The sequence below is a fragment of the Mytilus edulis genome, chromosome 12, assembly GCF_963676685.1.
Source record: "Mytilus edulis chromosome 12, xbMytEdul2.2, whole genome shotgun sequence".
In the NCBI taxonomy this organism is placed as follows: Eukaryota; Metazoa; Mollusca; class Bivalvia; order Mytilida; family Mytilidae; genus Mytilus; species Mytilus edulis.
Genome location: NC_092355.1, coordinates 41172600 through 41185602, shown reverse-complemented (window position 1 = coordinate 41185602; position 13003 = coordinate 41172600). Strand labels below are relative to the sequence as shown.

General features: G+C 31.5%; 1 long non-coding RNA gene across 1 annotated transcript; it reads left to right on the top strand.

Annotated features, from left to right (window-relative positions):
- The first annotated feature begins 547 nt into the window (after positions 1 to 547).
- LOC139498488 (uncharacterized) lies at positions 548 to 9078 on the top strand. The gene is made up of 3 exons (XR_011657946.1): positions 548 to 1495; positions 3064 to 3134; positions 7179 to 9078. It is a non-coding gene; the product is annotated as an uncharacterized lncRNA (long non-coding RNA).
- The last annotated feature ends 3925 nt before the right edge of the window (positions 9079 to 13003 follow it).

Below are 13003 nucleotides of genomic sequence, written 5' to 3'. Positions count from 1 at the left end.
CTGCAATTTAATATGTGAGCAAAATACAGTATTATAAAATTCAACATCTGCAGTAAAATATGATGCTTTTGCAGTCCGTAAGTGCCCGTTCATGTTATCATAAGCACTTGTATTCTGATATCTGAAACTATATCTGTATGCATGATCTCCTACTGATATATTTTCCCACAAATTGCAATAATAAATACACCCCATAATTTCTGAATTTACAGGATCTAACATTGTATGGTCAAGTTTGTTAATTTTGACATGTTCGCATCATCATACATTGTGATATATTAATTGACCTGTCTGCACTCCCATCCAGGTTAAACTCTTTTTCTCTTTTTTAACTATGTTTTGCACAAACAAGAGTTTGTTTATTATAAATAAAATCAAAAACTTTCAGAAACATAGAAATTAAATTTGTGCCTCAAGTATAAATTAGTGGTTGCCTCTGGCGAATAAATTTACAAACTCAAACATGTTGGGAGTTTCATAATAACATATATATACACCATATCAATTAAATGGATGTCTACGAGAAAACCATGCAAAATCTAAAAAAAAATTATGAAAGGGGTTGTGGAGTTTTCAGCTGATTTTGGGTTCCTAGTAAAGTATTAAGTACATCTAATAGTTCTATGTATAAAAAATGACAATTTATCTCAAAATATGTGAATACAGGGCAATTCTATTTTAGTACCAAATTTGCTGAAAAATGTTGTTGAAAATGGACATTTTTTTATTTTTTTTATTGAATAGTTTAAAGTATTATATGACAAAAAAATAGTTTTACCTTAAAATTCAGACTTTCTACTAAAATAAACTGTAATTTTGATCTTATTTCAACCTTTATTTTTGTTTTTATTTTTATTGACATAAATGTGTTTTTCTAAAATTTGAATTCAGCCTTTACTGAAAATGTCCATAAAACCTCAAAAGTCACTCAAATTGAAACAATATTTTGTTAAACGTTATGGTTCACTACAAACTACTATTCCTTAACGGGATTTTCGTTGCAAATTGATATAAGCTTATTTGAATAAAAGATGAAAAACTGAAAAATATACCTAAAATTATCTCCCTTTGTAAAACTCTTCACAATAAAAGGTAGATTTTATGTCAATAACAGAAGGAGGGAAATCAACAAATGTGCAGAAGGATAGAAAATAATGGTATTTTTGATGAATATGGTGTAGCCAAAAACTTATTTGCATTGAAAGAGTGTAACAAAGACATAGTAAACCATGTGGCTAAGACATTCCCACTGCCATTGGGATAAGTCTGATCCTGATCAGATAGTCTAGACATGACTCATGAGGCTAGACTATCACTATCATGTCTAGGTTTCAGACTCACATAACATAATTTTAAATGCATATGCTGCAAACATGGACAGGAGTTGGATTGCATTGGACAAGAAGACAAAATGAGTTGCTGTCATCCTTTCATGACCCTTGCAAATCTAGCAACGGAAATTCGAAGGCAAAACTTTCAGTTTCATTTGGTTCTGGTAAGTTTGTTATTTATTTCTTTTGGTTAGAAAAAGCAATTTGACACCATAAAAAGACCTACTGTAGAAACATCACATCAACTCATAAATATAGGAAGAAGAGCATTGACCATTTGTCTTTGGGAGAAAAAGAAGGGGGGGGGGGGGTATTTTCATAATTTTCTTGAAGCAAACACTGATTTAATTTTCATTGACATACATTTATAATGATTCAGAATTCTTCTGAAACTAAAAGATTGATGTGTTTGCCTTCTTAATTTTAATAGAAAGACTTTTTTCTTTCTCTCAAGAAATCTATAATAATCATGATAAAATATATATTCGATTACAAAGTTCGCCCTGAGTTTGTTTTCCAAATTGTCAATATTAAAGAGTCCGTTGACTCAGGTTTTTTTCTCCTAATTCAAAATAATGGTTGCTTCAAATCCCTGTTTTTAAATATAACCCATTGAAATAGAAAACATTCAGTAGATAGATATACATGTAGGAAGATGTGGTATGAGTGCCTATTCATCCAAATTTATAAAAGTAAACCATTATAGGTCAATGTACGGCCTTCAACACAGAGCCTTGGCTCACACAGAACAACAAGCTATAAAAATGTTAAAGGACCCCAAAATTACTAGTGTAAAACCCTTTGAACAGGAAAACCAATGGTCTAAAAAGGAATAACAAGAAACACGTACAAATTAATGTATATCATGTACATAAACAACGAAAACTACTGTACATTTAGGCCAACTAAAAAGTATGTGTGTTAACCGCATTACCCTAACCTACCATTATGTTTATCCCTTACCTAAAGAGTTTTGTGAGGTTTTGATTAATTGGATATAGGAATGTAGGAAGATGTGGTGTGAGTGCCAATGAGACAACTCTCCATACAAATAACAATTTAAAAAGTAAACCATTATAGGTTAAAGTACGGCCTTCAACACGGAGCCGTTAAGCACTGTTAAAGTCACAATAAAGCTCCCAAAGAGTTGTGAATTTCCTGTCTTAATTCATTCCTTTACCGAGACTACATGTACATTGTATGTACAATGCAACTAGATTGATTCAATATATGGTTCTCAAACTCAAAAACATGTTTTACAGACTACATGTATGAGCTTGGTTTTTTTCTCTCTAAATATTTGTGAGACTTTTTCTTTATATTTCCTAAGTGAAGGTCATGTATCACAGTTATAAACATGGAAAGAGAACTTGTACATGTATTTACTTCTATCAGTTATTAAAATAGAATCAGAATAGAATATGCTTACAAATGTATTCCAAATTAAAGGGCACAGAAGGGGCAACATGAGATTATAACATTACAGATTACTCAGAGAAAACAAATTCAAAATAACAATACTGAAGAAATGAATTACTTGATGATGTGATTGATATCGTAGTATTTATGACATTTACACAGATTAATTATCATATCTACAAAACTTTTTTTTTCAATGATCCAATGCATTATTTTATAAAGCCAACTCAATGTACAATGTACATGTAGATGTAACTCACTGTACTGATCATGCAAATGCACAAATATACAATATTTTATTTCTTATCAACAGGTTAATGTTGAAGATGGAAAAGCACAAAAAAAATGTGAAAATGAAAGCAGATATGATAGGAGATCATATAGGTAAATATATGATATAATTGATAAAAATATGAATCAAACAAGTCATAACAAGAGACTACTAAATAGACAGCAAATAAGACCTGTGTTGTGGCATTATTTGTGAAATAGAATCATATATAGAAATTGGAAATTGACCAGTTACATTTATTATTGTAAAAACATGATAAATGTTCAGTAAATTAGATTAACCCTTCAATTTTGAAAAGTTGAATCTGGTAAACAAAAAGTAAAAATAACAAACAGAACACTCAAATTCTTATTTTATGATCAATTAAGGGCCATATCAGTACAATTTACACAACAAAATTTTCATTACTCATCATATTGAAATTGTTTTTTTTATAAGAATTAAACCTAGAAATAAATATATGTGTTCTTGTCAGCTTGACAGATCCTCATTTATAGTTTACATGCATATATTGTAAACCTGAAGACTACATTTGTATTTTTCATTTTTGAAAAAGCACTTTAAGCATTATTACAGCTATTTTCCTACTAAATGTAGAGTAAAACTTTGGAAGGTTTGCTTGCTCTGTTGTATAAATATTAATTCAAGCTTTGTAATTAATGTTGATATCTTCTTGTAGAGTACTTTTAAATTTGATTAGACGTTATGCCAATTGCAATTGTACAATATACAAACAAACCATGTAAGCTGACCGAAGTCTTCGATTTACATGCCGTAGGAATTTAGCTGTAAAATTAATTATATATTTGTTTTCAATGCTTATTGTTTGACCAATTTCAAATGTTTTGGCTTGTTTTTAAATGATCCATATCAGCTATAGGGTCAAAAGCGTCTAAAGTTAAACTTTAAGTTTGTTTTACTTGTGTCTAATCCTTTTTTGCTTTGAGCAAATAAAATATGTTTAAATCTAAATAAAGTTAAACTTGATTTGATAAAACAATGGAATAATTGGTGTTCTTTGATATTATGCAAAATTAAACAGTGCATTATAGTCATATTTTTTCTAATTTCGGGCATGTCTTAAAAGCTTTAAATTGAACCACATCAAGGTATAAGGGATTCAGAACTAAACTTAGTTTGATTTTTTTGTCGAGCCTGCAACTTTTGTTGCAGAAAGCTTGACATAGGGATAGTGATCCGGCGGTGGCGTGGCTATGGCGGCGGCGGCGTTAGCTAACTTCTTAAAAGCCATGTATTTTAGAGGGTAGAAGACCTGGATGCTTCATACTTTGTATATAGATGCATCATGTTACGAACTTTCCGTCGGTCACATGTCCAATGTCCTTGACCTCATTTTCATGGTTCAGAGACCACTTGAGAAAAAAGTTAAGAATTTTTGTAATGGTAAATTCTCTCTTATTATAAGTAATTGGATAACTATATTTGGTGTGTGCGTACCTTGCAAGGTACTCATGCCCATCATACAGTTTTCACTTGACCTCGACCTCATTTCATGGTCAGTGAACAAAGTTAAGTTTTGGCGGTCAAGTCCATATCTCAGATACTATAAGCAATAGGGCAAGTATATTCGGTGTATGGAAGGACTGTAAGGTGTACATGTCCAACTGGCAGGTGTCATCTGACCGTGACCTCATTTTCATGGTTCAGTGGTTATAGTTAAGTTTTTATACGACCGCAAAATTTGAAAAATTTGTCGTCGTATATTGCTATCACGTTGGCGTCGTCGTCTGCATCGTCGTCGTCGTCGTCGTCCGAATACTTTTAGTTTTCGCACTCTTACTTTAGTAAAAGTGAATGGAAATCTATGAAATTTTAACACAAGGTTTATGACCACAAAAGGAAGGTTGGTATTGATTTTGGGAGTTTTGGTCCAAATATTTTAGGAATTAGAGGCCAAAAAGGGCCCAAATAAGCATTTTCTTGGTTTTCGCACTATAACTTTAGTTTGAGTTAATAGAAATCTATGAAATTTTGACATAAGGTTTATGACCACAAAAGAACGGTTGGGATTGATTTTGGGAGTTTTGGTTTCAACAGTTTAGGAATTAGGGGCCAAAAAAGGGCCCAAATAAGCATTATTCTTGGTTTTCGCACAATAACTTTAGTTTAAGTAAATAGAAATCAATGAAATTTAAACACAATGTTAATGACTACAAAAGGAAGGTTGATATTGATTTTGGGAGTTAAGGTCCCAACAGTTTAGGAATTAGGGGCCAAAAAGGGACCCAAATAAGCATTTTTCTTGGTTTTCGCACCATAACGTTAGTATAAGTAAATGGAAATCTATGAAATTTAAACACAAGGTTTATGACCATAAAAGGAAGGTTGGTATTGATTTTGGGAGTTTTGGTCCCAACAGAATAAGGGGCCAAAAGGGTCCAAAATTAAACTTTGTTTGATTTCATCAAAATTGAATAATTGGGGTTCTTTGATATGCCGAATCTAACTGTCATGACTGTGTATGTAGATTCTTAACTTTTGGTCCCGTTTTCAAATTGGTCTACATTAAGGTCCAAAGGGTCCAATATTAAACTTAGTTTGATTTTGACAAAAAATGAATCAGTTAGGTTCTTTGATATGCTGAATCTAAAAATGTACTTAGATTCTTGATTATTGGCCCAGTTTTCAAGTTGGTCCAAATCGGGGTCCAAAATTAAACTTTGTTTGATTTCATCAAAAATTGAATAATTGGGGTTCTTTGATATGCCAAATCTAACTGTGTATGTAGATTCTTAATTTTTGGTCCCGTTTTAAAATTGGTCTACATTAAAGTCCAAAGGGTCCAAAATTAAACTAAGTTTGATTTTAACAAAAATTGAATTATTTTTTTGATATGCTGAATCTGAAACATTTACTTAGATTTTTGATTATGGGCCCAGTTTTCAAGTTGGTCCAAAGCAGGATCCAAAATTATTATATTAAGTATTGTGCAATAGCAAGAAATCTTCAATTGCACAGTATTGTGCAATAGCAAATATTTTCAATTGCACAGTATTGCACAATAGCAAGAAATATCTAATTGCACAATATTGTGCAATAGCAAGAAATTCCAATTGGATTTCAATTGGAGTTATCTTTCTTTGTCCAGAATAGTAGTTGAATCAACTTAAATCATTGTTTTATACAATATACAATGTATATTCACTTTTACTACCAACTGATAGATTAAAACAATCTTTATCATTCAGTGATAACAAGCACTTTTTTTACATTTTAATATTTTATGATGTATTTAAATGAGTAGTTATTGTTGCAAACTTCATTAGAAATTTGAATTGAGATCAGTTTTGAAATAAGGGAAAGGGGGATGTGAAAAAAAAATGGTGGGGGGGCGGGTTTAATTTTCTCATTTCAGATTTCATAAATAAAAAGAAAATTTCTTCAAACATTTTTTTGAGAGGATTAATATTCAACAGCATAGTGAATTGCTCAAAGGCAAAATTTTTTTTTTTAAGTTCATTAGACCACATTCATTCTGTGTCAGAAACCTATGCTGTGTCAACTATTTAATCACAATCCAAATTTAGAGCTGAATCCAGCTTGAATGTTGTGTCCATACTTGCCCCAACCGTTCAGGGTTCAACCTCTGCGGTCGTATAAAGCTGCGCCCTGCGGAGCATCTGGTTTTGTGTTGTCATAATGTCATTAATTAAATACAAGATGAAATCTGCAAATTTAAGACCACATTCATTCTGTGTTAGAAACCTATGCTGTGTCAACTATTTAATCACAATCCAAATTTAGAGCTGAATCCAGCTTTAATGTTGTGTCCATACTTGCCCCAACCGTTCAGGGTTCAACCTCTGCGGTCGTATAAAGCTGCGCCCTGCGGAGCATCTGGTTTTGTGTTGTCATAATGTCATTAATTAAATACAAGATGAAATCTGCAAATTTAACTTCATTAAAATTAAGTTTGCTGCAGCTTGGAATAAGAAAAAAATCAAATTTAGGTCCATTTTTAGCTAGTATACTTTATTTCTTATTCTATGTACTGGAATGTCAGAGTTGTGATAATCGAAACACATTTACACTAAGACCAAGTTAATAATTAATTTCTTTTTAGGAAATTTCAATCATTTAATGGATAACAATTGTTTTCTTATTATCTTTTACAGACATTTGGTGATCCAAAAATAACTAGAGTTCATGAAACAAGACTGATTGCTGGGACACATTTTTGTTGATAAACATGTGTATGATGAAGAAAAACTTAGATAATATTACGGATACTTGAATAAGGCTCTGATCTGTCTTTGATTTTTCCTGTTGGTGTTAAAAAATTGCAAGCTCAAATAAAAACAAATTGAAATGGAACTCATGGATATTCTTTGAAAAAAAGAAATAAACAGCAATGTGAATCTCGCCGAAGTCTTAACAACAACCAAGTCAACACACAGTTGCAACACAAATGAGAAGAGAGAGATATTTGCAAGGACTTAGAGTGTTCTCACTGTCTCACCATCAGAATGGCTTTCTCATCAGCAAAGAAGAAGTCTAAAATTACTTCTGTATAAAAAGGTCATCAATATTGAAGACAATCAAGAAGATTACGGTTGTACTTGGGCCATTTGATAAACATTATAATATTTTCATTTGTCAGAAATTGTTACATAGTAATCTTATTCTTGCATTTAAGCATCATTTTGTGTTATTGTATCATCTTCATTGATTGTTAAATATAATACTAATGCTATAAAAAAAATAACATTTATGATCATTTAAACAGATTGAAATATTTATAAATATATCAATGCTAAAAGGAATTTATAAATTTAGACATTTTTCGAGGAGAATTTTAGAAAGTACTACAACAAAAGCAAACCAATAGTATATGCTCAAATGCACTATTATCTTTCTCACCAGATAACCAAATAGAGATATGTTTATATTTTATTAAATTGATGAAGCTTATGTTAGTTTAAATAAATATGTACATGCAATTTTAAGGTTTTAAAAAAACGACATTTTATTGGATTATCTCCCTTTGTACAATAGAAATTCAGATTTTATCATCACTGTCTCAGGAACTCATGATCAAAATGACTTATATTGTTACCAGCATGCAAGTAAAAGGTTGCAACTGTCTTAACTTTGTTTACCTGTAGAACACATATTCTGAATGTCAATACTTAAGATTTTTCAATATGACGAACTTGACATTAAATTTCATATCATTTCTGATTAACCAGAATAAAACTTTAGTAATTAGCAAGCTGCAATAACCAAAATAGGATTACTAGGAAGAACTGAAAGGATTTTACTCTTTAAAGTAATAAGGACAAGTGTACTGAAGGAATTTGGAATAAAAAAAATACCAAAAAAAAAAAATGTTTTTGGCAGCTCCCCCCTTTTTTAAGCCTGATGCTTACTATTGTTTGTGACACAAAAATCCATTTCACTTTGAATTTTCTATTTGAATTACCTATTTTGCATAATACAATCTGTATAATTGAAGTATTTATTTTTGAATGCTTGGTTTAATTGAAATATGAGACTTTCCTCAATTTATTGCGAAAATACCAAAAAAAAAGGGGGGAGGCTATCTAAATGATCAATAAAATCTATAAAATTGATTTGCAACCGAAATCCCTTCAAAATATTTTGAACCAAAGAAAATGCAATGTATGTCTGACATTTAGGGTAAATTAAAGCGACTTTTGGGCTGTAGTGTCTGTTTTAGTGTGATTTGATGAAAAGGCCATATTTTTTATCACTTTATGTGTTTTGCCACGCCCTTATTTTCTATATATATCATTATGTTTAATAAAATTATGTGATTTATACTTCATACACATCCTATCTGTGCTATTAAAGTATTTAAACTCTCAGAAGTTTTATAGTATTTATTTTTATTTGAGAAATCTATGAAATCTATGCATTTCAGTATATGCATCTATAAATAAACTGGGAAATACCCTAAATTTCTATCGTTGCCATGGTTACCAGCAGTGTAAGGGCTTCAAACTTGCATGACTTTCATATAAGGTCAACCTGAACATGTCAGCAAAGTTTTATCAAAATCTAACAACTTTGCATGGAGCACCATCTGCATGGTTTTCTCATAGATGTCCATTTAAGACAAAAAATATCCCTCAAATTAGTTGTTTGTGGTTTGAAATAGCTGTCAGCAGCTGCGAGTATTCTCAGATCAGTGCTTAGTGTTTTGTTTTGTTTTTTTGGATGTAAAAGTACCTGGCCACATCCACTTGTATTTTTGTAGTATTTGTATTTTTATCCATCTGATTTTATAGTTCGTTCTTATGTTGTACTTTTACAGCACTGTCCAGGGTTAGGGGAGGGTTGGATTTCCGCTTACATGATTAACCCTGCAATATTATATATGTATGTGCCTGTCCAAAGTCAGGAGCTTGTAATTAAGTGGTTGTCGTTTGTTGATGTGTGACATATTTGTTTTCGTTTTTTTTGTACATGAATTATTACGTTTGTTGTCTCGTTTCAATTGTTTTACATTTGTGAGGGGGCAGGACCTTTTTCGGGACGTCGGGATCGGATATTTTTAAGCTCGGGATTTCGGGATTGACCCTTTCGGGATCCGGGAATTTTTCTTTTGAATTTCGGGATGCTGGGATTTAATTTTTTCTAAATTCGGGACCTCGGGATTTCATATTTTTAAGTCCGGGATTTCGGGATCAGGACCCCTCCGACCACTCCTCATTTGTCATTTTGGGGCCGTTCATAGCTTACCTTGCGGTATGGGCTTTTGTGACTGTTGAATGCCGTACGGTGACATATAGATCTTAATTTTAGTGTCATTTGGTCTCTTTTAAAGAGTTGTCTCATTGGCAACCATACCACAACTTCTGTACTTTTTTTTAGATATATACAGACATCTAATACGTTCAAGTCTAGCATATCTCATCTTTTAAAGTAGTATTCTATACAAAGCATAATAATGTTGTCATTCTCCGCCAAAAATGATTAAAACCTTTCAATAGACGTTATCACAAAGAAATCATTTACGATACTGTTGTAAAGTCATATAAGATGACATTTTGTGGATGTAGTATCTGTTCGCGCAAAAGGGTTTAATTAGTGTCTGTCGCAGGTATGTCAGTAATTTTGAGTTGATCATTGTTATTTTGATTACTTCTCAGCCTTTTTTTCATCGGACTCAGACTTTTTACTATGAATAAGGCTGTTTGTATCACTTTGGTAGAGTAAATGGTAAATTTTGGCCTCGCCGCTTTTATTTTGCCTGATCCAAAAAAGAAACCGATAGCCATTGTTAGTCTTGTGTTGTTTTTTTTTCTGATTGTGGATCATTATTATGTTTTGGAGTTGATGGCGTCCATTTTCCTGAACTCAAATTGAGAAGGGAAATAGGAAATGTGTGAAAAACTAAAGGCACAAAATATACTGAGTGCCGATAACAGACAACAACCCAATCAAAGGGCAGAAAACAGCCGAAGGGAATTAATTTGTCTTTAACACAGCAAGATAATTTCGCATCTGGAGGTGGGCTTCAGCTCACCCCTAAAATAAATGTACACTAGTGGAAATGGACATCATATAGTATATATTCTGTTAAAGGGTCAGCTGAAGCCCACCAACGATTTCTTATATTGCCGAAGACGAATTTGTGATCTTGGTCGAGTTATTGCCTCTTTAACAGGTTTTCAGTTTTCATTGTCTATTCTAATTCATTTTGTCAATTTGATTTAGTTATGTAAATGACAGAGATTAAAAACTGTAAGTGTACTCGAAATTTCATCTACAGTAAAATTAATAATAACTACAGTCCGTTTATCATTGTCCATTTTTGATTTGAGATCGGAAATGGTGCAAGTAGTTATTGAGACTATCATATCAGCAATTGTATTGGTGAGTTGTGAAACACAAATTTTAGCTACTTCGATAATATGTATGCACTTTAATATGATGCATTGATGTCGGTTAGATAAAAGCAAACGTCTTATGTATTATTGCATATTATCCTCCTTGGGAACATATGTGAGTAAAAAGCCTGCAAGTTTCTACTGTATAACTCATTAAAACAACATTGCTCATAATGATCAATGTAAAACTATACAACAAATTAAACAGTTTATAACATTTGAATTACTTTAATACCAAAATTAATGACAAACGCGATGATTTTAATTTTCCCATTGTCAACTTTCCATTTCTGTGTAGCAACTACCCGGCGGCACCAGCATATGGAGTATATGTGTCTCAATTGATACGTTACTCTAGAGCTAGCTCAAAGTACGTTGATTTTGTTGGACGAGGAGTACTGCTTTCTCAAAAGTTTCTAAGACAGGGCTATGAATCAATCAAATTAAGGTCATCACTCAAGAAATTTTACGGTCGCCATCATGAGCTGATTGGCCATTATGACAAAAGTGTGACAGAAATCATATCTGATATTCTTCCTCAGTCATAATAACCTTCCATCAATACCGAACTGAACAAAAAAATATCACGACGGGTGCTGTATACGGTGCAGGAAATGCCTACCCTTCCGGAGCACCTAATTTCACTCCCGGTTTTTAGTGGAGTTCGTGTTGTTTCTTAATTATTATTTATAACTGTTGATATAACTGTCCTTAGGTTTTGTGAGTCTTTGTTTACTTCTTGGTTTTGATTGTTATTGTCAAGCTCCAAAATGAATGTGCATACATCGCAAAAAACACTTCATTTTGTTATAAAAATTTTGGTTAGTTAAAACATTTTGTTTTCATACATTTTTTGTTCGTTTTAATGCCAATGTTATCATTAACTACGTTTCAATATTATTTTACAAATATTTGATCATATTCCATCCAAAATACGAGCCTGATTTTTCAAGTTCTAAAAAATTAAGGTGTTGCAATACTTTTTTCCATGTGTATATATACATTTAAAGCATTAAAGCATTAAAGGATACACAATGACACAGTTTTGTCGATTAATATATTCAATGTGCTGGATAAACCGGTATATACATGTTTAGATAAAAACCACAAATATTTTACATTACTTTGTTTTATTGACATATTGTGTTTTAATCATTGCAAATGTCATAACACTAACCTTGAAATAATTCAAAAGTATTTGTATACAGTTATTTTGCAATAAAAGGTTTTTTTGATGTTTATTGTGCCTTTTCATTTGTAGTATGTGTAGATGCACCGGACAGTTTAAGTAAGTGCTCCTAATATAAATAGGAAATACTCGTTCGAACGGAAAAGCAAACCAAGCAAAGTAATATATTGTCTTTAACAATTCATTGTAACGATGTGAAGTAAATCTTCAAAGAACAAAATTAAGCTTAAAACTTGATAAAGCTGAAATATATTTGTTTAAATCAAGACATACAAAACAAAAAATACATGTCGAATGTAGTGAAAGCTCAGTTTAGCTCTATTTTTAGAATGAAAAGATATAACAAAAATACAATGGATTGATATATATATAGCAGAGATGTTACAAAGAAAGAAGTATACATGAAAGCATATATAAATCATTAGATGTAGTCATGTTTAAAAATTGCAAGTAACGAAGGATAAAAATTGTTTATGTTTCTATTTAGTCTTTATTCAAAACATCCTGTCAACTTATATAACGTTTTCTGAGATCTTTTTTTTACGTCTTTATACTCAAATTTTATTACATAATTCATGCACTGGTTCATTCTAGAAATGACAAATTTTATTTTGAAGAGTTCTAATTGGCTTATACCTAGCTTTCTTAAAGGGATTACCAAATTAAACATGGTATTGAATTTGATTGATCAAAATACTTTATCTGTGTTGTTGCATTAGATAACCAATATTGGTGATACTCATAAGTTATTTGTTTTAATATAATAACGTCAGTAAGGACCAGAATCTAAAATGCATATACGGCATTTGTGAGAAAACAAATGGTTTGAAGGCGTTGAATTATTTGATGATAATCTCAGTCTTTGAAAGGGTTATAAATAATTAATTTGATAGTT